This window comes from Furipterus horrens, unplaced genomic scaffold (genome assembly GCF_987537825.1).
Source record: "Furipterus horrens unplaced genomic scaffold, mFurHor1.1.pri manual_scaffold_7, whole genome shotgun sequence".
Lineage (NCBI taxonomy): Eukaryota > Metazoa > Chordata > Mammalia > Chiroptera > Furipteridae > Furipterus > Furipterus horrens.
In genome coordinates this window covers 125970458-125996063 of record NW_028327177.1, presented here as the reverse complement: position 1 = coordinate 125996063, position 25606 = coordinate 125970458, and the positions used below count along the sequence as shown (strand labels likewise).

The 25606-nt window shown below is 37.5% G+C and overlaps 2 pseudogenes; one reads left to right on the top strand and one right to left on the bottom strand.

Moving 5' to 3' along the window:
- Positions 1–12224: 12224 nt before the first annotated feature.
- On the top strand, positions 12225–12322 carry LOC150005192 (small nucleolar RNA U13; annotated as a pseudogene).
- Positions 12323–24422: 12100 nt separating this feature from the next.
- LOC150005191 (large ribosomal subunit protein eL36 pseudogene) lies at positions 24423–24760 on the bottom strand (annotated as a pseudogene).
- Between the last annotated feature and the right edge of the window lie 846 nt (positions 24761–25606).

The window sequence follows — 25606 nt, the reverse complement described above, 5'->3', positions numbered from 1 at the left end:
TGAACATGAGGGGTTGTATGGGCGAAGCTTACCTAATATTAAACGAAGAGCTGAGTCCGCAAAGGCACAAAACGTGAGGACTTGGAGTCTCAGGCTGAACTTCCATGTGTGTCTGTGACATCATCTAGACATAATTGCTCATGTTCCTGACAGTTGATTTGGGCTTCTATTAACTTTGAAGCATTGGACAAGTTACTTCATCACTCTAAAGCTTTATTTTCTTTTTCTTTTCAAGTATATTTTATTGATTATGTTGTTATAATAGTTCCAATATTTTTTCCCTTTGCTCCCCTCCACCCAGTACCCACCTTCCCCCAGCAATCCCACCCGTTTAGTTCATGTCCATGGGTCGTGCTTATAAGTTCCTTGGCTTCGCCCTTTCCTATGTTATTCTTTTTTTAAAATTAACTAATTTTTTGTAACAGTAAAAAATAATAATTCTCCCCTCTCAGACTTAAGACCCTTTATAATCATGTAAAGGACAATAGGCAAAGGTCTCATGCTCCTCTAGCTGCTTCAAGCTGGACATGGTCATTGTCCTACCTATGCTTGGGTTCAGAAATCCCTAATAAGAGTGGGGTGTTGAGGGGAGGGTGGCCTTCCCACATAGTGAAGGATCTTGAAGACTCCAGGTCAGTTGGCTGTCCCCATACAATGGCATGCTTGGTTTAACAGGCTGGCATCCTTTGTATTGTGGGGGCAACAGATTTGGCAACAGGGATAAGAGGCATCATTAAAACCACAACCACTAGATGACAAAAGGCAGGGATTAATTTTTCAATGTCCCATATTAGGGAAAAAAAGGCTTCTTTGGAGGAAGGTATACAAGGCACATCATACCTGTCCAAAACCCTTTTGCCCACTATACTTAGTTTGGGCTGAGGGGAATATTTCAGGTCTTCCCTCTCTCAGACCTCTGGGCCCTTTCTGTCCAAGCCGTTAGGATAGAAAAGAGAACCCAGTTGTAAAGTGAAGCCCACAGACCACCCCGTGCTTCACCAATCCAGCCACTTAGTTCAGCCAAACCACTGAATATCAGGAGGCAGCAATGCAGACAGGATTAAGTGATGCCTATATGTACATACAATCACTCAGGTAATGAGGTCATAGGCTTATGCTCTATGAAAACAGAACATACACGTTAATTTATGCAACATAACCCACAAACCAGTCTCTAAATCTGCAAAACTGTCTTATTGGAAAGACATCCAGTTGCAAGGCATTTGACATTCTTCTTGCCTGTAAATTAAGCATCTTTGATGATGTCATGACCTAGTTTAACTTCCAAATGAAAACAAACTTTAAATGAAAATAAACTTTAAAGATAGTTAGCTGCACTACTTTATAGTCTCCCATTGAGCATTGTGATTTTCCTTGAATTGCAATTTTTTTCCTTAAGATTACCCTCCTTGTCATTAAAGGGACTACATTAAGTCCAGTTTAATTTATCCTGTCCGTTTTCATAAACACAACAAGAGCAGCAAATGATCACATATGATTGCTTTGTCTGTTTTGCTGGAACTTACATAAGGAACCTTTAGGGTGACTTTCAGTCTGACCTTCAGGGCACAGGAACTTAGCCACATACCTGCCATTCAGGTATGTGGGTTTTCCATTGTGCCTTAAGGTTCCTTCTAGCCATCCTTCAGGAAAGCAACCTTCGTTCCTTCCCTGGAGGGATTGTCATGGACCGCACAACCAACCAAGGTACCAGACCTTTTTTCTTGTAGGCTTTTATTACTTTCAAAAGTCAATCCCAGTTACTCAGGCCTTTTTGGTAACAACCAGAGCCCAAGTGTGTCTCCTTTAGACATGATATTCCAGTCAAAGTCATGTTCAACAAATCCTTTATTAACAACTGGTCTTATTAGTTTTATGCAAAGAACCTTATGCTATTACTTATGACTTTAGAACGCCAAATTCTGAAGTGATCCGGTAGGGATAAAAATATACAGTATGAAGGAAAATCCTTGTCCTTCTAATATTCACTAAAATTGTGTTTCCATACCTTACATTATTTTGCTTTCATTTTTTTCCCCCACTAAAAATTTTTGTATTTTTGTTTGTTAGTTTTTCTATTACAGTTGTCCCATTTTTTTTTTCCTATTGCTTCCCCACACCCGGCCCACTCCTTCTCACACAGTCAGTCCCCACCCAGTTGTCCATGTCCATGGGTCATTTATATATGTTCTTTGACTAAACCCTTCCCCTTCTTACCCTTTTCTCTTCCTCCCCTTGTCACTGTTAGTCTACTCCTTGCTTACATACCTCTGGCTCAATTTTGCTCATTTGTTTGTGTTGTTCATTAGTCTCCTGTATTAGGTAATATAATATGGTATTTTTCTTTCATTACCTGGCTTATTTCACTAAGCATAATTCTCTCTAGTTCCATCCATGTTGTTGCACATGGTAGAAGTTCCTTCTTTCTTTCTGCTACATAGTATTCCATTGTGTAAATGTACCACAGTTTTTTGATCCACTCATTGACAGATGGGCACTTAGGCTGTTTCCAGCACTTGGCTATTGTAAACAGTGCTGCTATGAACATAGGGGTGCATAGGTTCTTTTGAATTGGTGTTTCAGGATTTTTCGGATATAATCCTAGCAATGGAATTGCTGGTTCAAAAGGCAGTTCCATTTTTAGTTTTTTGAGGAAATTCCAAACTGTTTTCCATAGTAGCTTCACCAGTCTGCCCTCCCACCAACAGTGCAGTAGGGTTCCCTTTTCTCCACATTCTCGCCAGCACAAGTCGTTTGTTGATTTGTTGATGATGGCCATTCTGACTGGTGTGAGGTGGCATTTCATTGTGGTTTTTCTTTGCATCTCTCATGGCTAGTGATGTTGAGCATTTTTTCATATGCCTTTGGACCCTCTGTGTGTCCTCTTTGGAGAAGTATTTGTTCAGGTCCTTTGCCCATTTTTTAACTGGGTTGTCTGTCCTCTTGGTGTTGAGTCATATAAGTTCTTTATATATTTAGGAGATCAGTCTCCTGTCTGAGGTATCATTGGCAAATATATTTTCCATATGGTTGGTTCCCTTTTAATCTTGCTGATATTCTCTTTTGCTGAACAGAAACTCTTTAGTTTGATGTAGTCCCATTTATTTATTGTTTCCTTTATTTCCCTTGCCTTAGGAGATATATCAGTGAAAATATTGCTACATGGGATATCTGAAATTTTCCTGCCTATGCTTTCCTCTAGGACTTTTATGGTGTCATGGCTTACATTTAAGTCTTTGATCCATCTTGAGTTTATTCTGATGTATGGTGTAAGTTGGTGGTCTAGTTTCATTTTTTTTGCATGTTCCTGTCCAGTTCTCCCAACACTATTTGTCGAAGAGGCTCTTTTCACTTCATTTTATGTTCCTTTTCTCATTGTCAAATATTAGTTGACTATATAGACCTGGGTTTATTTCTGGGCTCTCTGTTCTGTTCCGTTGATCTATATGTCTGTTCTTATGCCAATACCAGGTTGTTTTGATTACCCTGGCCTTGTAGTATAGTTTGGTATCAGGTATTGTGATTCCTCCTGCTGTGTTCTTCTTCCTCAAGATTGCTGTGGCTATTCAGGGTCTTTTTTGGTTGTATATAAATTTTTGAAGTATTTGTTCTAAGTCTTTGAAATAAATTTGTCATTGATATTTTAATAAGGATTACATTAAAACAATAAATTGCTTTGGGTAGTATGGACATTTTAATGATGTTGATTCTTTCCATCCATGAACATGGAATATACTTCCATTTATTTGTATCTTCCTTAATTTCTTTCTTCAGTGTTATGCAGTTTTCTGAGTACAGGTCTTTTACCTCCTTTGTAAAGTTTATTCCTCGGTACTTCATTTTTCTTGTTGCTGCAGTAAACGGGCTTTTTTTCTAGTTTCTATGTCTGATATTTTATTGTTGGTGTACAGAAATGCCTTCAATTTCTGGATATAGACTTTGTACCCTACTATTTTGCCAAATTCACTTCTTATGATGAGTAGTTTTTTAGAGGAGTTCTATAGGGTTTTCTATGTACACTATCATGTCATGTGAAAATAATGACAGTTTTACTTCCTCTTTTCCAACTTGGATGCCTTTTATTTCTCTTTCTTGTCTGATTGCTGTGGCTAGAACTTCCAAGACTATGTTGAATAGGAGTGGGGAGAGTGGACATCCTTTTCTTGTTCCTGACCTCAGGGGGAATTCTTTCAGTTTTTGCCCATTGAGTATGATGTTGGCTTCAGGTTTCTTGTATATGGCCTTTATTATGTTGAGGTATGCTCCCTCTATTCCCATTTTGCTGAGTGTTTTCATCCTAAATGGGTGTTGTACTTTATCAAATATTTTTTCAGCATCTATTGATATTATCATGTGGCTTTTGTCTTTAATTTTGTTTATGTGTTGTATTACGTTTATTGATTTGTGAATATTAAACCATCCCTGCATCCCTGGAATGAATCCCACTTGATCATGGTATATGATCTTTCTAATGTGTTGCTGGATCCTGTTTGCCAATATTTTGTTGAGGATTTTAGCATCTAAGTTCATCAGTGATATTGGCCTGTAGTTTTCTTTCTTTGTTATGTCTTGATCTGGTTTTGGAATTAGAGTAATATTGGCTTCATAGAAAGAGTTTGGGAGTCTTCCCTCTTCTTGGATTTTTTTGGAATAGTATGAGAAGGATAGGAGTTAGTTGTTTCCTAAACATTTTGTAAAATTCGCTTCTGAAACCATCCAGTCCAGGGCTTTTGTGTGCTAGGATTTTTTTGATTACTGCTTCAATTTCACTAGTCATTATTGGTCTTTTCCAGTTTTCTGCTTCTTCTTGATTCAGTTTTGGAAGATTGTATGTTTCCAGAAATTTTTCCATTTCATCTAGATTGTCAGATCTCTTGTGATACAGTTGTTCATAATAATTTCTTACAATCCTTTGTATTTCTGTGGTATCAGTTGCAATTTCTCCTTTTTCATTTCTGATTTTATTTATTTGGGTCCTCTTTTTTCCTTCATGAGCCTGGTTAAAGGCTTGTCAATTTTGTTTATCTTTTCAAAGAACCAGCTCTTGGTTTTATTGATCTTTTGAATTGTTAATTTAGTCTCTATGTCATTTAATTCTGCTCTGATCTTAATGATTTCCTTCCTTCTACTCGCTCTGGGCTTTGTTTGTTGTTGTTCCTCTAGTTCTTGTAGCTGTAGGGTTAGACTTTTTTATTAGAGATTCTTCTATCCTTTTTAGGTAAGCCTGTATTGCTATGAACTTTCCTCTCAGGACTGCTTTCACTGTATCCCATAGGTTTTGGGTTGTTGTGTGTTCATTATCATTTATTTCCAGAAACTTCTTGATTTCTTCCTTGATGTCATTGTTAACCCATTCATTATTTCATAGCATGTTATTCATTCTCCATGACTTTGAATGTTTTTGAGTTTTTTCCTTAAGGTTGATTTCCAGTTTCAAGCCATTATGATCTGAGAAGATGCTTGATATAATTTCAATATTCTTGAATTTGTTGAGGCTTGTTTTGTGTCATACCCTGTGGTCTATCTTTGAAAATGTTCCATGTACACTTGAAAAAGCATGTATATTTTGCTTCTTTGGGGTGAAAAGTTCTATATAGATCAACTAAGTCCATTTGATCTAGAGTGTTATTCAATGCCTCAATATCCTTGGTGTTTCTTTGCTTCGAAGATGTGTCCACTGTTGACAATGGGGTGTAAGGTCCCCTACTATGCATGTGTTGCTGTCTATACCCTTCCTGAAGTCTTTCAAATTTTTCCTTACATATTTGGGGGCTCCTATGTTGGGTGCATATATGTTTTCCAGGGTTATATCTTCTTGATGGATTTTTCCCCTTAAGTACTATGAAATGTCCTTCTTTGTCTCTTTTTATGGCCTTTGCTGTGAAATCTGTTTTTTCTGATATTAGTATTGCTACCCCAGCTTTTTTTCATGTCCATTTGCTTGAAATATTTTTTTCCATCCCTTCATTTTCATTCTGTGTAGATATTTTGTTTTAAGATATGTCTCTTGTAGACAACATATATGTGGGTCATGTTTTGTAATCCATTCAATTACCCTATGTCTTTTGATTGGTACATTTAAAGCTTCATTCTCAAAGGTGAGAATGTAATACATACAAGGTAGGCATATTTTTTGTGAGAAGAGAGTTCCTAAGGGTTATATCAATTCAAAATGCACATAATTTTTTTTTAAGTATATTTTATTGATTATGTTGTTACAGTAGTTCCAATTTTTTCCCCTTTACTCCCCTCCACCCAGTATCTCCCTCCCCCAGCATCCCCCCCCAAGTCCGTACCCATGGTTCGTAAAAAATAACTATCCCTCCCTCTCAGATATTAAGACCCTTTGTAATCTTGTAAAGGACAATGGGCGAAGGTCTCAAGCTCCTCTAGCTGCTTCAAGCTGGACATGGTCGTCGTCCTACCTACCCTTGGGTCCAGAAATCCCTAATAATAGTGGGGGTGTGGAGGGGAGGGTGGCCTTCCCACATGGGGAAGGATTGTGCAGACTCCAGGTCAGTTGGCTGTCTCCGGACAACGGCGTGCTTGGTTTAGCAGGTTGGCATCCTTGTTGTGTTCTGGGGGGAACAGATTTGGCAAAAAGGGTTAAAAAGCATCATTCAATCCATAACTACTAGGTGACAAAAGGCAGGGATTAATTTTTCAATGTTCCACATTAGGAGAAAAAAAAAAGGGGGGGGGGCTTCTTTGGAGGAAGGTGTGCTAGGCACATCTCGCCTGTCCAAAACCCTTTTGCCCATTATATTTAGTTTGGGCTGAGGGAAATAGTTTATGTTTCCCCCTTCTCAGACCTCTGGGCCCTTTCTGTCCAAGCCATTAGGATAGAAAAGAGAATTCAGTTTTAAAGTGAAGCCCACAGACCACCCTATTCTTCATCAACCCAGCCATTTAGTTCAGCCAAACCATTGAGTCTCAGGAGGCAGCGCTGCAGAGAGGATTAAGTGAGCCTTTTGCGTACAGACAATCACTGAGGTAATGCGGTCATAGGCTTATGCCCTTTGAAAACAGAAAACACATGTTAATTTATGTAACATAGCCAACAAACAAGTCTCTAAATCTGTAAGACTGTCTTATTGGGAAGACATCCAGTTGCAAGGCACTTGACATTCTACTTGCCTGCAACTTGAATCTCTTTGGTGATATCACAGATATGGTTTAATTTTCAAGTGAAACCATTTTTTAAGTGAGAAGAAACTTTTAAGATGGTTAGCTGCCCTACTTTACAGTCTGCCACTGATCATTGTGATTTTCCTTGAATAATGATTTTTCTCCCTAAGATTACTCTCCTTGTCTTTAAAGGGGCTACATTAAGTCCATTTTTAAATTATCCTGTTCGTTTGCATAAACATAACAAGAGCAGCAAATGATCACTTATGATCTTTAGTTCTGTTTTGCTGGAACTTACCCAAGGAACATTTAGGGTGGCCCTCAGTCTGCTCTTCAGGGCACAGAAGCTGGGCCACATACCTGGCATTCATCCTTGCCTGTACACACCTGTCCTTTCCAAGTCTTTCTGGTTTTCCATTGTGCCTTAAGGTCCCTTCTAGCCATCTTTCAGGAAAACAACCTTCATTCTTTCCCTGGAGAGATTGCTGTGGACCGCACAACCAACCATGGCAGCAGGCCTTTTATTTCGCGGGCTTTTATTACCTTTGAAAGTCATTCCCAGTCATTCCCATGCCCATTTGCTTGAAATACTTTTTTCCATCCCTTTACTTTCAGTCTGTGTAGATCTTTTGTTCTAAGGTGGGTCTCTTGTAGACAGCATATATGTGGGTCATTCTTTCTAATCCATTCAGCTACCCTATGTCTTTTAATTGGAGCATTTAATGCATTTACATTTAAGGTTATTACCGATAAGTACTTATTCACTGTCATTTTTCCCCTTTGTACTTGTGTTTTTCTCTGTCTCTCTCTGTTTCTTTATCTTCTTAGAGCAGACCCTTTAGCATCTCTTGCATTGCTGGTTTGGTGGAGATGTATTCTTTTAGCCTTCTTTTGTCTTGGAAGCTCCTTATTTCACCCTCCATTTTGAATGAGAGTTTTGCTGGGTATAGTATTCTAGGTTGTAGACCATTGTTTTTCATTGCTTGGAATATTTTTTGCCATTCCCTTCTGGCTTGTAGTGTTTCTGCTGAGAAATCTGATGATAGCCTTATTGGAGTACCCTTGTATGTTATTAGTTGTTTTTCTCTTGCTGCTTTTAGGATCCTCTCTTTGTCTTTGAATGTTGCCATTTTAATTATGATGTGTCTTGAGGTGGGCCTGTTGGGGTTCATCTTCATTGGGACCCTCTGTGCTTCCTGGACTTGCGTGACTCTTTCTCTCGTCATGTTAGGGAAGTTTTCTGTCATTAGTTTTTCAAAGAGGTTTTCTATCCCTTGCTCTTCTTCTTCTCCTTCTGGAATTCCTATGATACGGATATTATTACGTTTCATGTTGTCCTGCAGCTGTCTTAGAACCTCTTCAGTCTTGTTCAGTCTTTTTTCATTTTGTTGCATTGTCTGGGAGTTTTTGTGTAGGTTGTCCTCCAGCTCGCTGATCCGATCTTCTGCTTCCTCTAGCCTGCTTTTAATTCCTTCTACTGTGTTCTTCAATTCAGAGATCGTATTCTTCATTTCCTCCTGGCTCTTATTGATAGCTTCTATGTCCTTTTTCATGCTCACGTAATTTTCTGTGAGTTCCTTGTAGTTTTTCTGGAGTTCTTTGAAGTTTCCGCTGAGCTCATTCAGCTTCTCCATAATCCATGTTTTGAATTCCATATCTGATAGTTCGCTCCCCTCTATTTCATTTAGCACTCTTTCTGGGGATTCTACCTTTCCTTTTGATGGGAGGTTGTTTCTCTGTCTCCCCATTTTTTTGACTCCTATTGTTTGTTGGTGCTTCTTGGAATGATCTGCACTTCCTGGATCTGCCTCTGGTGGCGTCAGATCATGTACCAGTCTGGCCCTAGGCAGCCTGTTGGAGACTTCCAGGGATCTACTGCTGTTGTCTGTCTTCTTTGATTGTTAATCTGCTCAATCTGTGATTAGCTGTCAGGCTTAAGGACTGTGGGTGTGGCAGCTTAATTCCCGTCAGCAGGGCTTTTGCTTCCCCTCAGGCTGACGCCACTTGGAGGGGAATGGTCTACCCGCAGTACTGGGGATGAGTCAGCACTGGGACCCAGTCGGCTGCTCCTCCAGTTCTTCCCTCAAAGCCACCGTGCCAAACTCTCCCCAAGTGTCTCCAGTCCTCTCTGCCTTCCCTCTGCTTGAGCCCAGGGTAAGTGGTGGCCAAAATATTTTCGTATGTGATCCACTTAAGAGCTCTTTTTCTCCTGCTGTTTCTCTCCGGCTAGCAAGAAACCCTGTGGCTTTTCGCTTTTCACAGCTGATACTGTTTTACTTTCCACTCTGTTGCTGTAGGCTGGGAAGCCCAGCTGGGGGTTTAGACCCTGCCCTTCTCAGGGGGAATCCCCGGCTGCTGAGCTGTTTCTCAGTCCCTTCAGCTGCCACCCATGTGAGCCCAGTCAGCCCTTCCGCGTCTCCGCACTCCCTACCGGTCACGTTGTGATGTAGCGGCCTTTTCTGTCTCTCCGTGGTTATAAGACTTCTTTCCAGCTAGTGTTCGTTGGTTGTTCCAGATGATTTCTCCAAAATTAAGTTGTAAACCCAGACTGGTCCTGGGAGGAGGTTAGTGTAGCTTCCATTTACTCCTCCGCCATCTTGGATCTCCAAAATGCACATAATTTAAGACTAGTCCTGAAAAGTGAGGCAAGGCCTTGATTAAGACTGGAGCTGGGTTGCCTAAGTTTAAGTTCTACTTTGGCTACTGAAGTTCTCCTCATCTGCAAAATGGGAAAAATAATAGTCCTAAAACATTCAATGTTTTGTAAAAAATTAAGGGGGTCAGTATATAGGAAGTTAGAGTTAAAAAAGTATTAGCTTTCACTCTAATTATTATTTTCCAGCAAAAGTGGCACATCTACATGTTAGCAAAACATAAATAGTATTTAAAAATCTCCAGGCTTTTAATTTAAATTAGGCAATTCTTTATCCTTTTTAAAGTTGGGAGAGATTTGCTATATTAGAAATTTTGTAAATAAAGTTAGAATGTGTTGATTATTTCTCATTAAATTATTTCAAATTTGCATAATTAAAATTTCCATTATTTTAATTTCTATAAAATGTAAAAAGTTCTGCATCTCATGGAATTATCATGAACATTAAATGTGCTAATATACAGTAGTCTCACTTAGCCTAGGGCCTGGAATTATTAATAACAATGATCTTCATGGAGTGAAAACTGAGATTGGACACTTGGGATAATTACTTTTCCCCCCATTATATCTTGCAGTAACTCACCTAATAAATGTCTGTCCTTTCCCATTCTAGCACAGAACTGGTTTAGGAGCATGAGGAACTTTATAATTGTTGCTGACATATCCCTATGTCTGAAAGTATTTCAGGAAAGTACCACAAACTTACAAACTCCATCAGACTCTCTTCAAAAATCCACTCTGAATGGCTGCTGATATCTGGAATATCTTCCTTATCTTTTAAACTTGGGCAAAACCATGTAAAATTTTAGGTTTTAGACATAAAGGTCTTAGTATATGAGAAGCTGATAAAAAAGAAAAAAAAGAAGTCCTCAGGACTCCTGCTTTCTATATCATACTGACCTGAACAATGGATATAAGTTTTTAGTACAGACTCCAAAATCAATTTATTCACTGTGGACAAAAGTCTGTTGAGATTTATGTTAGATCCCAAAGGGAGTCCTGACTGTCTTCATCTACTCCAAATCAAATATTATCTATTTATCTAATATCTATCTATCCAGCATATATTCTTCATCCATTCATTCACCAAACTTATGTTAAGACTCTACTGTATATTAAATGCTATGCTAAGTCCTGGATAAAAAGAGAAATAGTGGATGGGTCACAGGCTCTTAACATACACACAGCCCAGCGTGGGAGAGACCAATAGTCAATTATAATAGAAAAGAATTATAGTGCAGTCATATGGGATTTTATGAAAGCCAGGGGAGAAACATTTAACTTAGTCTTGGGAATGAAAGAAAGATAATTGGAAGAAGGTATGTTAGAACTACTAGGAAAACAATGACCTCTGATAGATCTCAGAAAAAAACAGATTATGTTTTCATTTATTTTTATTTATTGATTTTAGAGGAAAGGAGGAAGAGAGAGATATTGATTTGTTGTTCCACTTCTTTATGCATGTGTTGGATGATTCTTGTATGTGCCCTGACCCCAGGGATCAAACCTATAACTGTGCCACATCGGGATGATGCTCTAACCAATTGAGCTACCTGGCCAGGGCATAAAACAGATTATTTTTAATGGACTATCATAGTCAAGTTGGTCTATAAGACTTACTATCAGTAAAAATTAAAGCTAAAACTATATCAAGTCTATGAAGAACCAAACAGTAGCCCATATTCAAGCTTAGGTAGCATTTTAAAAATAACTAGTCAACACTTTGTGGAAAAATCCAAATAAATAACAATCACTCAATAACAGAACCAAAGTATAAAGATAGTGAAAAACAGATTTATTCAGACCCTCAAGAGTACCTAGAGTGTCCCCCAAATTAAGATCTGCTTCTTTCTATAATTTTGCTTCTGGAAGCTTAACATGGTTTGGGCAACTTTGGAAGAAAAACAACTACCCTGGTATTATTTTCTCATTTATTTATTCAAAAAATATCTTCTGTTTCTCTATTATGAGCTTTTGTTAGGGATATAGCAATCGGCATGAAAGGTATGCCCAACTGTCAGCTGGGTTACCCAGGACACAAACAATTCCCCATATTGTAGTAACATGGTAATACAAGGAGGTGGGTGTAAGTTGTTCCTTTTGGGTGTGAAATAAGGCCCTGGGAGATAACTCAGGGGCATGTGTAGATGACCCTTGAGCACAAATTGAATAGATAAATGGCTGATCCCGGGTAATTAATAAATCATGGTGAGTTGGCAAGGATATGAGCAGGAGGCTGGAAAAAGCTGGAGTGAGTTGTCGTTAGGTCAGAGTATCTAAGCAGGCTGCTGCTTAAATGTGGTTGTTCTTGTTCTCTCAGAATGGGGAGAATACAAAGTCAGCCAACAGGAGAACACTCCAAGAAACTGAATTCTGATTTTAAACACCTTGCTTCTGTAACCATACCCTGAATAGTGAGTTTCAATATCAAGATAACCTCCAGATCTTTTCATACAATAGTTCATAAGCATGATGATTGTGACATGTGAGACATGTCTTCCTCAAATCTTGTTATGACATTGGCACATTATCTGTCTGACATGAAAAACGAAACCAAAAAACTCCCCTTTCTAAAAGATGGTATGCCCTCTAATAACTTCTGACTTATGGTAAACATCCTATTTAAAGACAACCTTAAGCTTGAGAATTGATAGCAGAATATAAACATCTATATAGTTTTCTCCTGAGAACAGTTCTTCTTTGTAATTGTGAAGACATCTCTGAAAATGTTGGCTTCTTCTAAACCTGGAGACCCAGCAATTTGTATGATGTTCTGGTCTCAATGAGTGTTTTCTTCCCCCACCCCTCTTGTCACAGGGATCTAAAAAGGCACTGCAGACCAAAGGATATTAGAGAAGACAACCTTGCAAATAAATTTCTGGTGCCATGTTACATTAATACCTTTCAGTGACAGCAGAAGGAAGCAGTGTCAGAGTATAATTTCACTTACAAAGTCAAGCAGAAAATGAATCTCTCATGGTTGGAGTCTGTATCGGAGCATGACTGTTTGGAGGCCAGCTTCTGAAATCATGGGAGTCAGTTCAGGGGAGCATTAAATTACCACAAAAATGAAAACAATTTGCGTCACTGAACTTTAATCAGAGTGGGAGTGGATTTTACATGGCATCCAACCTTTCTAAAAGTTGTTTTATAAAAGACAACTTTAAGGCTATTATAATGCTACATTAATTTAATTTTCTGAATCACCATTGGTATACAATTAATTATCACTAAGGTTTTTAAAACATGTAGGAATATTCCCATTAGTGATGAGGAGGTGATTAATAATGACTGAAAATTGGTACACACTCCAGATCCCACAAGTCTACCAGAAAGCCAGCCAGAATTCTGCCTAAGGTTTTCTTATAGCACAAAGAATTCTTTCTGGACTACCCCAAGAAGAAGGTCTTGGTCTTTGGGGTCCCTATTCTCCTGCATTAAAATCTCAACTCTGCTGTTTACTGTCTGTGTGACCCAAGACAGTTTGTCAAACATTCTGAGCCTCAACTTTCTTATCTGGGAAATGGAAAAATAAAACCTATCTTATGATTTTATTGGTAAGTTTCATGAAATGCCATTAATAAAATACACATACTAACATAGTCCCTTACTGCAAATGATGCCTATTTATCTCTTGTGGAGTCTTTTCCCGTATATTATAGGGGTCAGACCTGTCACTTATAAGGGCACCTCAACAGGTGAGTGCTTTGGACCCCAGGAAGAATGAGGCAAATGGCTTAGAAAGCCTCTCCATTCCCTCAAGGACGGGCCATGAAAAAGTAGAATAAATGACCAAAGTTAAGAGAAAAGAATGTGAAAATAAGATAGATTGAAAATATAATACATTAATGGTCTCATTAAGATTTATTACTTTGACTTTTGCAAAATATACTGATGCTGACCACATAATTTTTACCATGACTTTTCATGACTGTCTTCAAAATTTCTGAATTCTTAAACTGTAGTGAGTATCACTAGATTGCAAGGGTCTTTCTTTGTCATCAGCTTGATGTATAGGTTTCCAGATTTCAGCTGTCCTTTTCTGTAACTTTCTTTCCCCAATTGGTTTGACAAAATAATGTTCAAATAATTTCAGTTATTTTTGCTTTGTCTTATTTGATTCAGTTGTTTTATTCTCTGTTGCATGTCACAAAATATTGACCAAATTATAGTGGCATCACTGTAATCTGTTCCCCACATATGTGGTCATGGTGATTTAAGGAGAAAAATCAATTAAGTTTTATGTTTCCCCGTGTAAAACCTTCAAATGGATCCCTTAACATTAAAAAGAAAATTCAAATGTTTTATCATAAACACGAGAGAGCTGCTACTTCTCTCTGACCTTATCACCTTCAACTCTCTCCTACAGTCACTACACTCTAGTCACATTGGCCTTTCTCCTCCTAGGTAACTTTGCCATGCTCATTCCAGGTTCAAGCCCATTGACTCCATTCTCTAGAGTGGGCTTCCCCAGAGCCTCACATGGCTGACTCCTTGTAGTCTTTCAACTTCTAGTGTAAGAGTTTATGTCTGAGAAAGACCTTCGTTAATTTAAAGTGGTAACTCTCTTTCTTTCATTTTATTTTATTTTTCTCTTAGGATGAATCAAGATATAAACTTATTTGGTCTATTTATTTATTTTCTTTAGACTCTCTGTCTTTTACCTCCCTCTTTCCCACTAAAACGCAAGTTCTCCTTACATAGAACAGTGCATGCCACTTTTTCAATGAATGAATAAAATGAATAATTTTGTTTTCTTTCTAGTGTAAGCTTTCTTGCTAGTGGTTTTGTCTTTAGAAAGACTGTTTCATGGACACTTGAATTAAAAACTGTTTAGTAAAAAAACAAAAAAACTGAAGAGCTACCCCAAATTTGTCCTTTGCCCCTCAGTAATAGTAAAAAGACCCTGGAGTGAGATCAAAGGATTTGAATTCTAGTCAATGATCTGGTGTGAATGATCTGTGAGAACTCAGCAAGTCACTTCACATCTCCATGCTTTTGTTTCTTCATGTATCAATGGGGAACTAGAAGATTTCTAAGACACCTTCTACTTCTGATATAATTGTTAATGAAAATACTAGATCTTGGTAGATGACATTATGGTAATTATTTTTAAAATTTTACAGGGGGTTGAAGTTAATGGGCCGATAAGCTATTGTTGAAATCTATGAACTTGGCTTTAGGTTTATGCCATAGGAGTTTCTAAACAATATTTTAGTTTCAGAATAGGAGACAGGTGGAATCCCATCCATCTTCTGCCTGGAGGAGACATTGCCTCAGAGATAATGTTTGCAACCTACCATCTATAGAGATGTGATGTCAAGCCATATTGTTTACATATGATGTAAAAAAACCATGAGATTATAAAAGCAAACACTTGGCTTTTCAACTCATTGCTCTAGTATTATGTAGATAGTCCAATAAAGAGTTATGAACAGTCCTGATACATTCTATAATGCCTAGGTTCTAATTTAACTTTTACTGGTTATTAGTTGTCTGTTCTTAGTCATTTAAGGCTGTAGCGAACTCATCTTTGAAATAATCCCCCATGCCCCACACATTTCCTGAAATTGTGATTCTGACTTTGAATTTCCTGAGTTAATATCTACTGTAAGAAAACTTCATTTAGACATATCCCTAAAAATCTATATAAGTGGAAAATAGGTCCAAAATGAAAGTCACAATATAATTTTTAGGGAAGAAGTGACATCTTAATGGTGTTCATTAAGCATACCATCCTTCTGCAGGGTGGTGGAGAGATTGATGTGAAGAGAAAGACTATAGCAGGTGGGTCTTCCTGTCTCTCATGAGGGGAAATTTAGAATAGGGTGGCCAGCATCCAGGATCATTACTGTGGGCCAATTGTTCAGTGATCTATATAAAATGAGTTGGTTATTGGTCTATGGAGTGATCTCTTATGTAAAATGAAGACTCCAAAGGGCAATTATGTCCAAATTGGGAAAGCTATACTAAAAAATAACTATACCTCTAGCTTTATGATGGAACCAGCAGGAATCCACTGACCATTACAAGAGAAGCAAAGTGATTAGACTAGAATCGTAACTCTTTCCAGACACCTGAAAAAATAATTGAGTTTTTCTTTATTTTTAATATAAGGAACTATTTTCAACCACATCGTAGTTTTTGTTACCATCTTTTCTATTGGTTTCTCCCTTTCTTCTTTCTTGTCTCCTGTTTACATAAAGATTTCTATATTCTCCAACTTCTACTCCCTTCATTCCATTTCTTATTCTGGAGATTGTTTTTGAGATCAGACTAATTTTGTGTTGGCTACTCTTAAATTTTCATCCCCAGATTTATGGAAAAGTAGATATGAAATTATAACTATAAACATTAAGACACTAGAGTCCTGTGTATGTGTGTATGAGTGTGCACATGAGGATTTTAATAGTCAAGGAAACAGTAGAGTTAGATTTGAAAATGAAATTTCAATGGATTCCTCAACATTGTGATTAAGGATGACTTATGTAAAAGATAGAGCCTTTGGTTATCTTTTAACATGTCAATAATTCTGAAAGATAAGTTTCTGAGTCCAAGCTTTCATTTCATGCCTAGCATGTTAAACTAATTGATTGTCTTGGATAACTATTTAGTAGTTGCTCTAATTATCTATTGTTGTGCAACCAATCACTTCAAAACCTAGAGGCTTAAAAGGACTATTGTTTTAGGCTCATCAATCTGCTACATTATCTGAACTTGACTGGCTGCATTTATTGCCTGCCATGGGTTTCAGTAGGTGTTTAGTCTTTGACTGTGGCATGTACACATTAAGCTACTGGATAAACTTTGAGGCTTTTCATAGGGAAAGATTTCTCTTGAATCTTTACACAATGCTCATACATCTGCTACCTGACTCCTGATATTACCACATGACCTTATTAGTGCAGATACGTCTCCTAACATGTCACAATGATGGTGGTGGTCTACCATTGGCATATGCTCTTTTCATTGGTGTGTTTAAGCACCAGATGGCCCTTATCTGTAGCTGGGCAAATCTAATTTTTAAAAAAAGGCTCATGAAAGAACTTAAAGCTGCATTTCACTTTTACTGAAGTTCTCACTTAATAAAGCTCAGTGATTTAAAGTTATTAAGTCCTAGGCAGAATTTAGAGTTTATTTTTAAATAACCAAGTAAATTGAGCACAAAAGGAGCCTTTTCCTCCTTCTATTTCCCTCAATAAGCTCCCTGTTTAAATTATTGTTTATTAAGAACCTTTTTTTATAAACTGTAAGAGACATTCATTCTATTTATCATTGATCTATCTTTATATCTATCATCTATCCTTTTGAACATTTTCACTGATGTTAAGTGCCTCATTTTACTCTGCAACTGAATATTGCAGTAAAATAATTAGTATTCACTCTTATTCTAAGACTTTTAATATAAAGTGCAAGACAGCATCTTCCTTTTTGCTTCACTAATTTTGCAGTTCAAGCATAGATAATTGAAGGGAGAAGCTAGAACCTGCCAGTCCTAATATTTTCTTGCACATTTTAGTCTTATAGCTGATGAAACATGGAGAATTTACTGTTTGGAATCTTTACATATAAAATAGTTACCTTGTATTATTTCCCCTACCATACTCTACAAATACCTCAAATGACCATAATAAATTAGAAATCAAAAGGAAAATAAGCTCACCAAGATTGAACCACTTTACCCTGGCATTTACAACATGGAGTACCACTGACTACTGTTAATGCAGCTATAATATATGCATGCTATAGTGAAAGAGTAAGTACCAGCTAAAAACCATGGGAGTTAATTATTTGTTATCTTAGGTGCAGCTCTTATGATGAAAACAAAAAGAAATATTTCTATATTTGGTGACTCAAATAATCTTTAGGAAGTGCAACTGAAATTTTAATAGTAACTGCATTTTAATATTTATATCTCTTACAAATTTATTATGTTTCCCTTAGGTAAAACAATTTCTTTATTCTTTTGACACACCAGACCAGGATCAAATTTTAAACCTGCAACTTTCTCCTTTAATATAGAATAAAATCACATGCTGTTATTGAGATTCTTGGTTATAAACATGGCAGATTTTTTATTTTAATGGTAGGAAAATATCTAAAATATTGCTTCTGACCTGGGTCTTGGTTGCCATTGGTTAAATATATGTGCACGTGTGTGCGCACACACACACGCATGCACATGAAGCTTGTCCAACAATTATTCAGACATATAATATGAGAAATAGAGGCATTTATTGAAGAAGATACAAGAAACATTGTACATAGGACAATGACACCTCAATCCCTTTCAAGGCAGTCATCTTGAAACCTCACACAGTTCTCCCAGAGTCTCTTCAACTGTTCAAAACACTCTGCAAAATCCTTTGTTGGAGTTGCCCTCAGCTGCACCGTCATATATTCCTGAATCTCATTGATGGTCTGAAATATCTTCCCTTTCAAAGGTGATTTTAGTTTTGGGAAAAGCCCAAAGTTGCAGGGCGCCTGCGGGGGGCTGAGTCACTGGGGTGATTTGATGTTTTGCTAAAAAACTGCACAAGATGTGAGGCATGAGTGGGTGCGTTGTCATGAGGAAGCTGCCAATCATCAGTTGCTCATAGCTGTGACTGTTTTTGTCATATTGCATCTCTCAACCAATGAACAGCATTGTTGTTAATTGTTTGGCCTGGAGAGGTGTACTAGTGATGGACAAGACCTTCCCGATTAAAAAACAGTTAACATGGTCTTGATCTTGCTGTGACTTTGCCGCTCCTTCTGGTGTAGAGAACCAGGCTACTTCCATTGGGACTACTGGGCCTTCATTTCTGGATCATATGCATAGTTGTAGACCCACAATTTATCAAGTTATGACCTTCTTGAGGAACTGTGGTTCATTGGTAGTGGTTTTAATCAAGTCATTAGCAACTGCAACATGATGCTCCTGCTGCTCTGGTAACAGAAGCCATGAATCAAATTTTGCCATGACACCTTTCATACCAAATCTTGTGTTAAAATCTTGGACACAGCAGTTGTTGGAATCCCCAGATCAGCCTCTAGTTCTTGCACTGTCAGCTGTCAATCTTTGTTGATTATAGCTCATTCACATTCAACATTCTCAGGTGCTCTGCTTGTTGCAGGCCTTCCAGAACATAGATCACTTTCAACAGATGCTCAACCATCTTTGAAGCATTTGTGCCACACTTTTATTTGCACTGCATGCATTGCATCATCCACGAAAGCCTTCTGAATCATCTGAATAGTTTCCATGGAGGAATGTTCAAGTTCAACTCAAAATTTGATGCAAGTTTGTTGTTTTACTCACTCAGTCATTGTGAATGCAATGACCACACAGTACACATGTTGACTCAATGGTGTCTACCCCCCTCTACTGACTAGTACAGTGAAGTTGTCATTGTTCACGCATGCGCATTCCAGTCCACTCTCCTTGGCTGTGTTCTTGTTACATTAACAATGGCTGCACTTTTTCTGGACAAACCTCATATAACCATCCTCTTTTCAAGGTAATAATTTTCTCTCTTTTACATTATAGGTTTATGCTTCATTAGGCACGTCTTAATTTTTATAAACTTAGATAACTTTTAATAAATATCTGTTTTGGTTTCTCTTCTTGACCTCAGTATTTCTCAAACCACTGACGAAAAAACGGTCCTATGAATCTAGCCCACTGACCCTGTTTGACTCTTTCTAAGACCCACTGTGTGAGTAAGTTTTCAAACGCTTAATATTTTTCCCTTAAGGCAAACCAAAACAAACATTTTGGCACTAAATATGCTAAATTCATGCCGATTAAATAAAACTACATGTTACTGGTTCAAAAATGAACACAACTTCCAGAGAAATGTCAAAGGCTTTTATGTCTTTTTTTGAATTTGTTGAATTTATTGGGGTGGCATTTGTTAACAAAATTATACAGGTTTCAGGTGCACAATTCCATAACACATCATCTGTGCACTGTGCTGTGTGTTCACTACACCAAGTCAAGTCTCTGCCCATCACCATTTACCCGCCTATATCCTCCTCCCTCTCCTTCCATCCTCCTCCTCTCAGCAATCACCACACTATTGTCCGTGTCCTTGAGTTTTTCTCTTTTTTTTTTTTTGCTCAATTCCCCCAGCTCCTCGGCTCCCTGATCTCTCCATCCACATCAACATCTGTCAGCCTGCTCTATATTTTCACAGCAAAGTAAATATGACTCTTACCTTAGGTCTTTATTCTTCCCTGTTATAAAAATAAAACTCTACAGGGAATCCACATAGCACAGCCCATCCCCAGATCATGCTCTTTGGAAACCTGGAAGGACTGGGGGACTCACGATGCCTGATAACCTTAGCCAATATTTCGTTGAGAAACAACTTCTAGCTTCTGTTTAACATGGTAGTTTCAATACAAATGCTCCTCTCTGTTCCATCTTGGTTTCCCACTAGAATGACATAAAAGAAATGAGCAAGAAAGAAATAAGTTTACAAGGGCAGAAAGAGCTAGGGAGGATGAAAACAGCAGGAGAAATGTGGCCTTAGTTGGAAGAGTTATTACTGACATAGCTGAAAAAGCTGAAACCTAACAGCATGCAGGATGGATACCAAGGAGAAACCAATGTCCCTTGCTCTATCCTAGAATGTCCCAGAAACTGGAGAACCAATGCAATATGGATAAAGGCAGGGGGCTCAGAAGAGGAATATTAGTTAAATTAGTGGATAAGGTGCTTACCATTCTTATCTTCTTCAAGCAGCTCTCCCCATCTCTGAAAAAAGTAGAGGCTCATTGTTAGGAAAAATGGAAACAGAAAGTTTTGAAGCTTTAGACACACAACATAGGTAAAGTCAAAGTAGAAAAAACAAAGTTAAAACAGAGAGATTACATTAAATTACGAGTCTCTCAGCAAACCTTCCTCCAGGTTCTCAGAATGCCAGAAAGAGGCTTATAATTCCCCAGGAAAGAGTGGATGGAATTCTTTTCTAGAATCTAATGGGTCTCCCAATAAAGACCTACAAGTACTGACATTTGGAGCTCCAAAATAGAAAGGCTATATGTGAATAGCAGGCTGAAATGGTCTTAAACCTGCTCTGTTACAGGCCTTTTGCAATACAGTCTCACTTGGTTAAGGCTTTTTAGCTCAGGCACTGCAAATGTCAGTTTTATAATTGAAGTCAAAAAGTGCTGATTCATTCTATTTATGAGAATTAAGTCTCTGAACAGTAGTAAGGAGATGAACAGTGGGTTCATCATGTCTTCTTGGGGCTTCTCCCAGAAGCAAATATTGAGACAGAGATTTAAGAACCAAAACCTATTTGGGAGGTGATCTCAGAGAACACTAGAATGGGGGTGAGGAAGTAAGTAGAGGAGGAAGCTAGCTAGAACGCATCTCAGAGTTGTCCCTCCTGATGTGTGAGCCACCTGGGTATTTACAATGACTCCAATCTTGCATTAGCGGAGGGCTACTTCCGGGGAACATTATCTCCCTGGCAAGTCCAACCTGCCATGTAGGCAGCAAAGTGAGCTCCAAAAGCCAGGGAAAGGCTTCAAGGAAAGCAGGGATGCAGTTGGATGGGTATCAGGTTTGCTCTGAGTGGGAAGTGCTAGGGAATTTGGGTCGGTACCAACATCATCTATTATGTAATGAATTATTAATTTTCTTAAATGTGCTACATGAATTACGGTCTATTTTGGACCTGCAGATGGTTAAAGACCATAATAATACACAATAAACTTCTTTGTTTTATAAAAATAAATAATCTTTGTACAGGAATCCTAATGAGATTACTCAAGTTTCACAGAAAAGACTGCTTTCAATTATTTTCTATGAGATTTTCCCTAATATTTAAAAGTATATTTTAAACAACCTGATCATCAACTTTCTCTACTCTTAACTAGATCTCATCTTTACTTCTAGAAAAACAGTATTTAAGATCTAAGATGGTGCTGGTCCAACATTGAATTTATTTTAAAATAAAAACCTTAGGAACCCTTCTTAGAAATAGAGGCAGAATCTGACAGTGAGATAAAACTAGAGGAGGAGAACAGACCTTACTAATATGAGGCCAAAATGTACACAGGAGAATCAGTTAAAAATATTTCCTGCTTTTGAGGTTGAGAGGCAAACAATCTATCTGGAAAAGACTGATTTCTTGTGGCTCCAGCACACATACGACACATCAAATGTCCAGCTGAGAGAAATACTGTTTCCCGCACATAGGCCTGTTTATTTCTTGTCATTGGTTACACCTTAGGTTAGGGTTAGGCTTATTTTTTTATTATGGCCATGAAGCTTTTCCATACTTCTTAATATAAAATTTATTATTTGGTTTAGTTGGTGCTTGGCTTGTTTATCTTCTGTATTTTGAGGCAGGATGTTAGACCATTACTTCATGAGATATTTTTAAGTGTTACAAATGTTTGGAATTATTCACATGTTTATAATTTAAAGGCTGTTACATAAACTTTTCCATTAGTGAAATTAATTGTCTGTTTGAAGAATTACGTCAAAAATAAATAACTTCTCTCTGCACATTCCAGGTACTTTTCCAGGTGCAGAATTACACTTTTTTTTTTTTTTTTCATTTATTTTGCCTGACTTGATATTCCATAGGAGGGTGTCTTTAAGTAAAAAAGATAACAAAACAAAATCAACGACTCCTTTCCAATGAACTCAAGTCTTCTGTTTTAAAGAAAACATTCATTACTACTTGTCATGGACCAAATGTTTCTGCCCCCCCCCCCCCCCCCCCAGAATTCGTATGTTGAAGCGCTAACACTCCATTGTGACCGTGTTTGGAGACGGACCTTTATGGAGGTTATTAAAGTTAAATGAGGTTATGAGGGTGGGTTCCTGATCCAGTAAGATTGGTGTCCTTATAAGAAAAGACAGCAGAGAGCCTATGCTCTCCCTCTCCCCACCAAATGAAGACTCACCGAGAAGGTGGCCATTTGCAAGATCAAAAAACAGCTTTCATCAGAAATCAAATCAGCTGTCACCTTGATCTTGAACTTGTATTAGGTACATATTAGATATACATATAAAATGATGTATTTTTACAAATTGACCTTTTTATCATGAAATATCCCTCTTTATCTCTAACATTACTCATTCTCTTGATGTCTACTTTGTTTAATACAAGTATAGCCACACTAGTATATGCTTAAAGTATACATGATATATCTTTTCCCATCTTTTTATTTTTAACGTTGTTGGGTCTTCATATTTAAAGTGCGCTTCTTGTAAACAACATAATTGAGAATTACTTTTTAATTTAGTATAACATACATTCAATTGTTCAGCCCATTAATGTTCAATATAATCAATTATATGTTTAGCATTAAGCCTATTATGTAGGTTTTTGCTTTTTGCCTCATCTATTTGTTCCCATGTTGCTTTTCTATTGCTCTTTTGGATGAGAAAATAATTTTTGTTAATACCTTTGTTACATTTTCTGTTGATATTTTAATTATGCTTCTTGGTGTTATTTTTTTTAGTGATTACTGTAAAGATTTCAACATGCAATTTTAACATTATTGTCTACTTTTAAATAATTATATTACTTTCAAAGCAATTTAACAATTTTACATTACAATTCCATTTACCTCCCCCTTTTGTGTTCTTGTTGCCTCATATTTACTTCTGCATATGATGAAAACCTGACAATATGTTATTACTATTTTTCTTGAAATAGTCAATGATGTTTTAGGGAAATGTCTATGTAGGCATAAATATGCATACATACTTATGCACGTACACACATATATATGATGAAAAGTTCACTTCAGGGTGCTCTTCAGCACTTCTTGAAAATCCAAAAATAACCACTTGCTATCATTTTCCTTCAGCCTAAAGAAATTATTTTCATATTTCTTGTAGTAGAGGTTTGTTGTTGACAAATTCCCTCAGCTATTATTTATTTTTAAATGTTTTTATTTCATCTTTCTTCTTAAATGTTATGTTTTATTACTGCATTTAGAATTTTGGGTTAACATTGCTTTCTGTCAGCATGTTAAAAGATGATGTGCTCTCTGGATTACAATGTTTCTGATTAGAAGTAGGACATCATCGTTATTGCTGTGCTCGGTATGGAATCAGAGGGTCTCCGACGATTGTTGTGATACTTTATCTCTGATTTTCTGCAGTTTGACTATGATATGATTTAGTGTGCTTCTTTTAAAATTTATCTTGCTTGAGGTTTATATGAGATTGTTCTTGGATCTCTGGGTTGATTTCATTGGTAAGAGTTGATAAATCCTCAGTTATTCTTCAAATATTTATTTTGCTTCATTTCGTCTCTTCTCTTTTTCTGCTCCTCCCATTATTCACATGTGGACTTTTTGATATTATCTCACATATCTTGCTCTATTATGTTTTCTTTGCAGTATCGTTCTCTTAGTGTTTCCGTTTAAATAAACTACAGACCTGCATTCAGTGTCTGATTCTTTTTCTGCTATGTTCAATCTACTTTATTTCATTAAGTGCTTTTTTTCATTTCTAATATTGTATTTTCATTACTGACATTTGCATTGGCTCATTTTATAATTTCCACACACTTGCTAGAAGTTATCACCTATTAATGCATGTTGTTTACTTTTTTAGTAGATTTTTTAAATATAGTCTTCACAGTGATTATTATTATTATTATTTTTCTGAACAGGGTTTTTATTACACAAGAGGGGATGGGGCTCCGTCCTTCTTGGCTGCTGTCTTACTCATGGCTGCAAGGACATTGCTCAGCTCTTCTTTCTTCCTCTTGGCACAGATGTGTGTCCCCACCTTTTCTTGATGAATTTCAGGGCTCTCTTGTCCTTAGAGACCTTGAGAAGCTCCATGGCATGCCGTTCATAGAGGGCAAAGCCACGCACCTCTCGGATCAGGTCTCACACAAACTTGGCGTGCTTGGTGAGATGCCCATGGTGGCGGCTGTGCCTCTGCTTGCTTACGTTCTTTGTCACCTTGTGGACTTTGTTGAGGTCCACAGCCATGGGGTAGTGGAGAGCCATGATTGCTCCTCTCCAACGGCTGCCGCAACGGAAAAAGTTCAGTTATTTTTAAAAACCATTTTGATAATTCCAACATCTGGCCCACCTCTGGAGCTATTTCTGTTGAGAGCATCTTTGCCTTTCCATGGTTACATTGACTTGATTCTCTGTTTCTCATTACCTCTGATTTTGTGCTGATCCTTGTGGGTAGAATAATAAATAACATCTATTCCCCCCAAAAGGGCTTGCACATTTTCCTGTGAGATTGCTGGTATTGGGAACTTGTATAATTAATCTGTAACTGAAGTAGGACTGAGCTTTGCTGTAACTTTTATGAGATTATGTTCACTGTTGCTTACAATGTTTTGATATGGACTTTTTCTTCTGTAGGGCTTAGGATCTGAGTGTCTTTTGAGAGTCTAGAAATCTCTTTATGTTTTGTTGCCCTGCTGCTGGCTTTCTATACCACTCATCTCACTCTGAATTACAGTTTACTTATTTGTCATTTGCTGTCTGGATAGCTGAGGAATTGTCTTTTTTCTCCATTTTGCCACTGCTGCCTTTCTGTTCTTAGAAAGGTCTCTCCAGGCTTGGAAAGCTGAATACAGTGCACTTGATGAAAGCCTTTGCTGTGTCCGATGAAGTCAGTGAAGTTTCAGGCAAATAGTTGGTGGGTGAGTGTGGACTACTCTGTAGTTGAGGCTGCTCAGGATTCCAGTTTATCATATCATTCAACACACAATTTTAAAAGCCTGTTTAAATTTTTTTCTTGTTCTTTTTATTCATGTTTAGGGAGATTCTACCTTCTTTCACTGCTTCACAAGGCATGAACATGATTATGAATTGGTTCACTGCTAAGAATAAGCT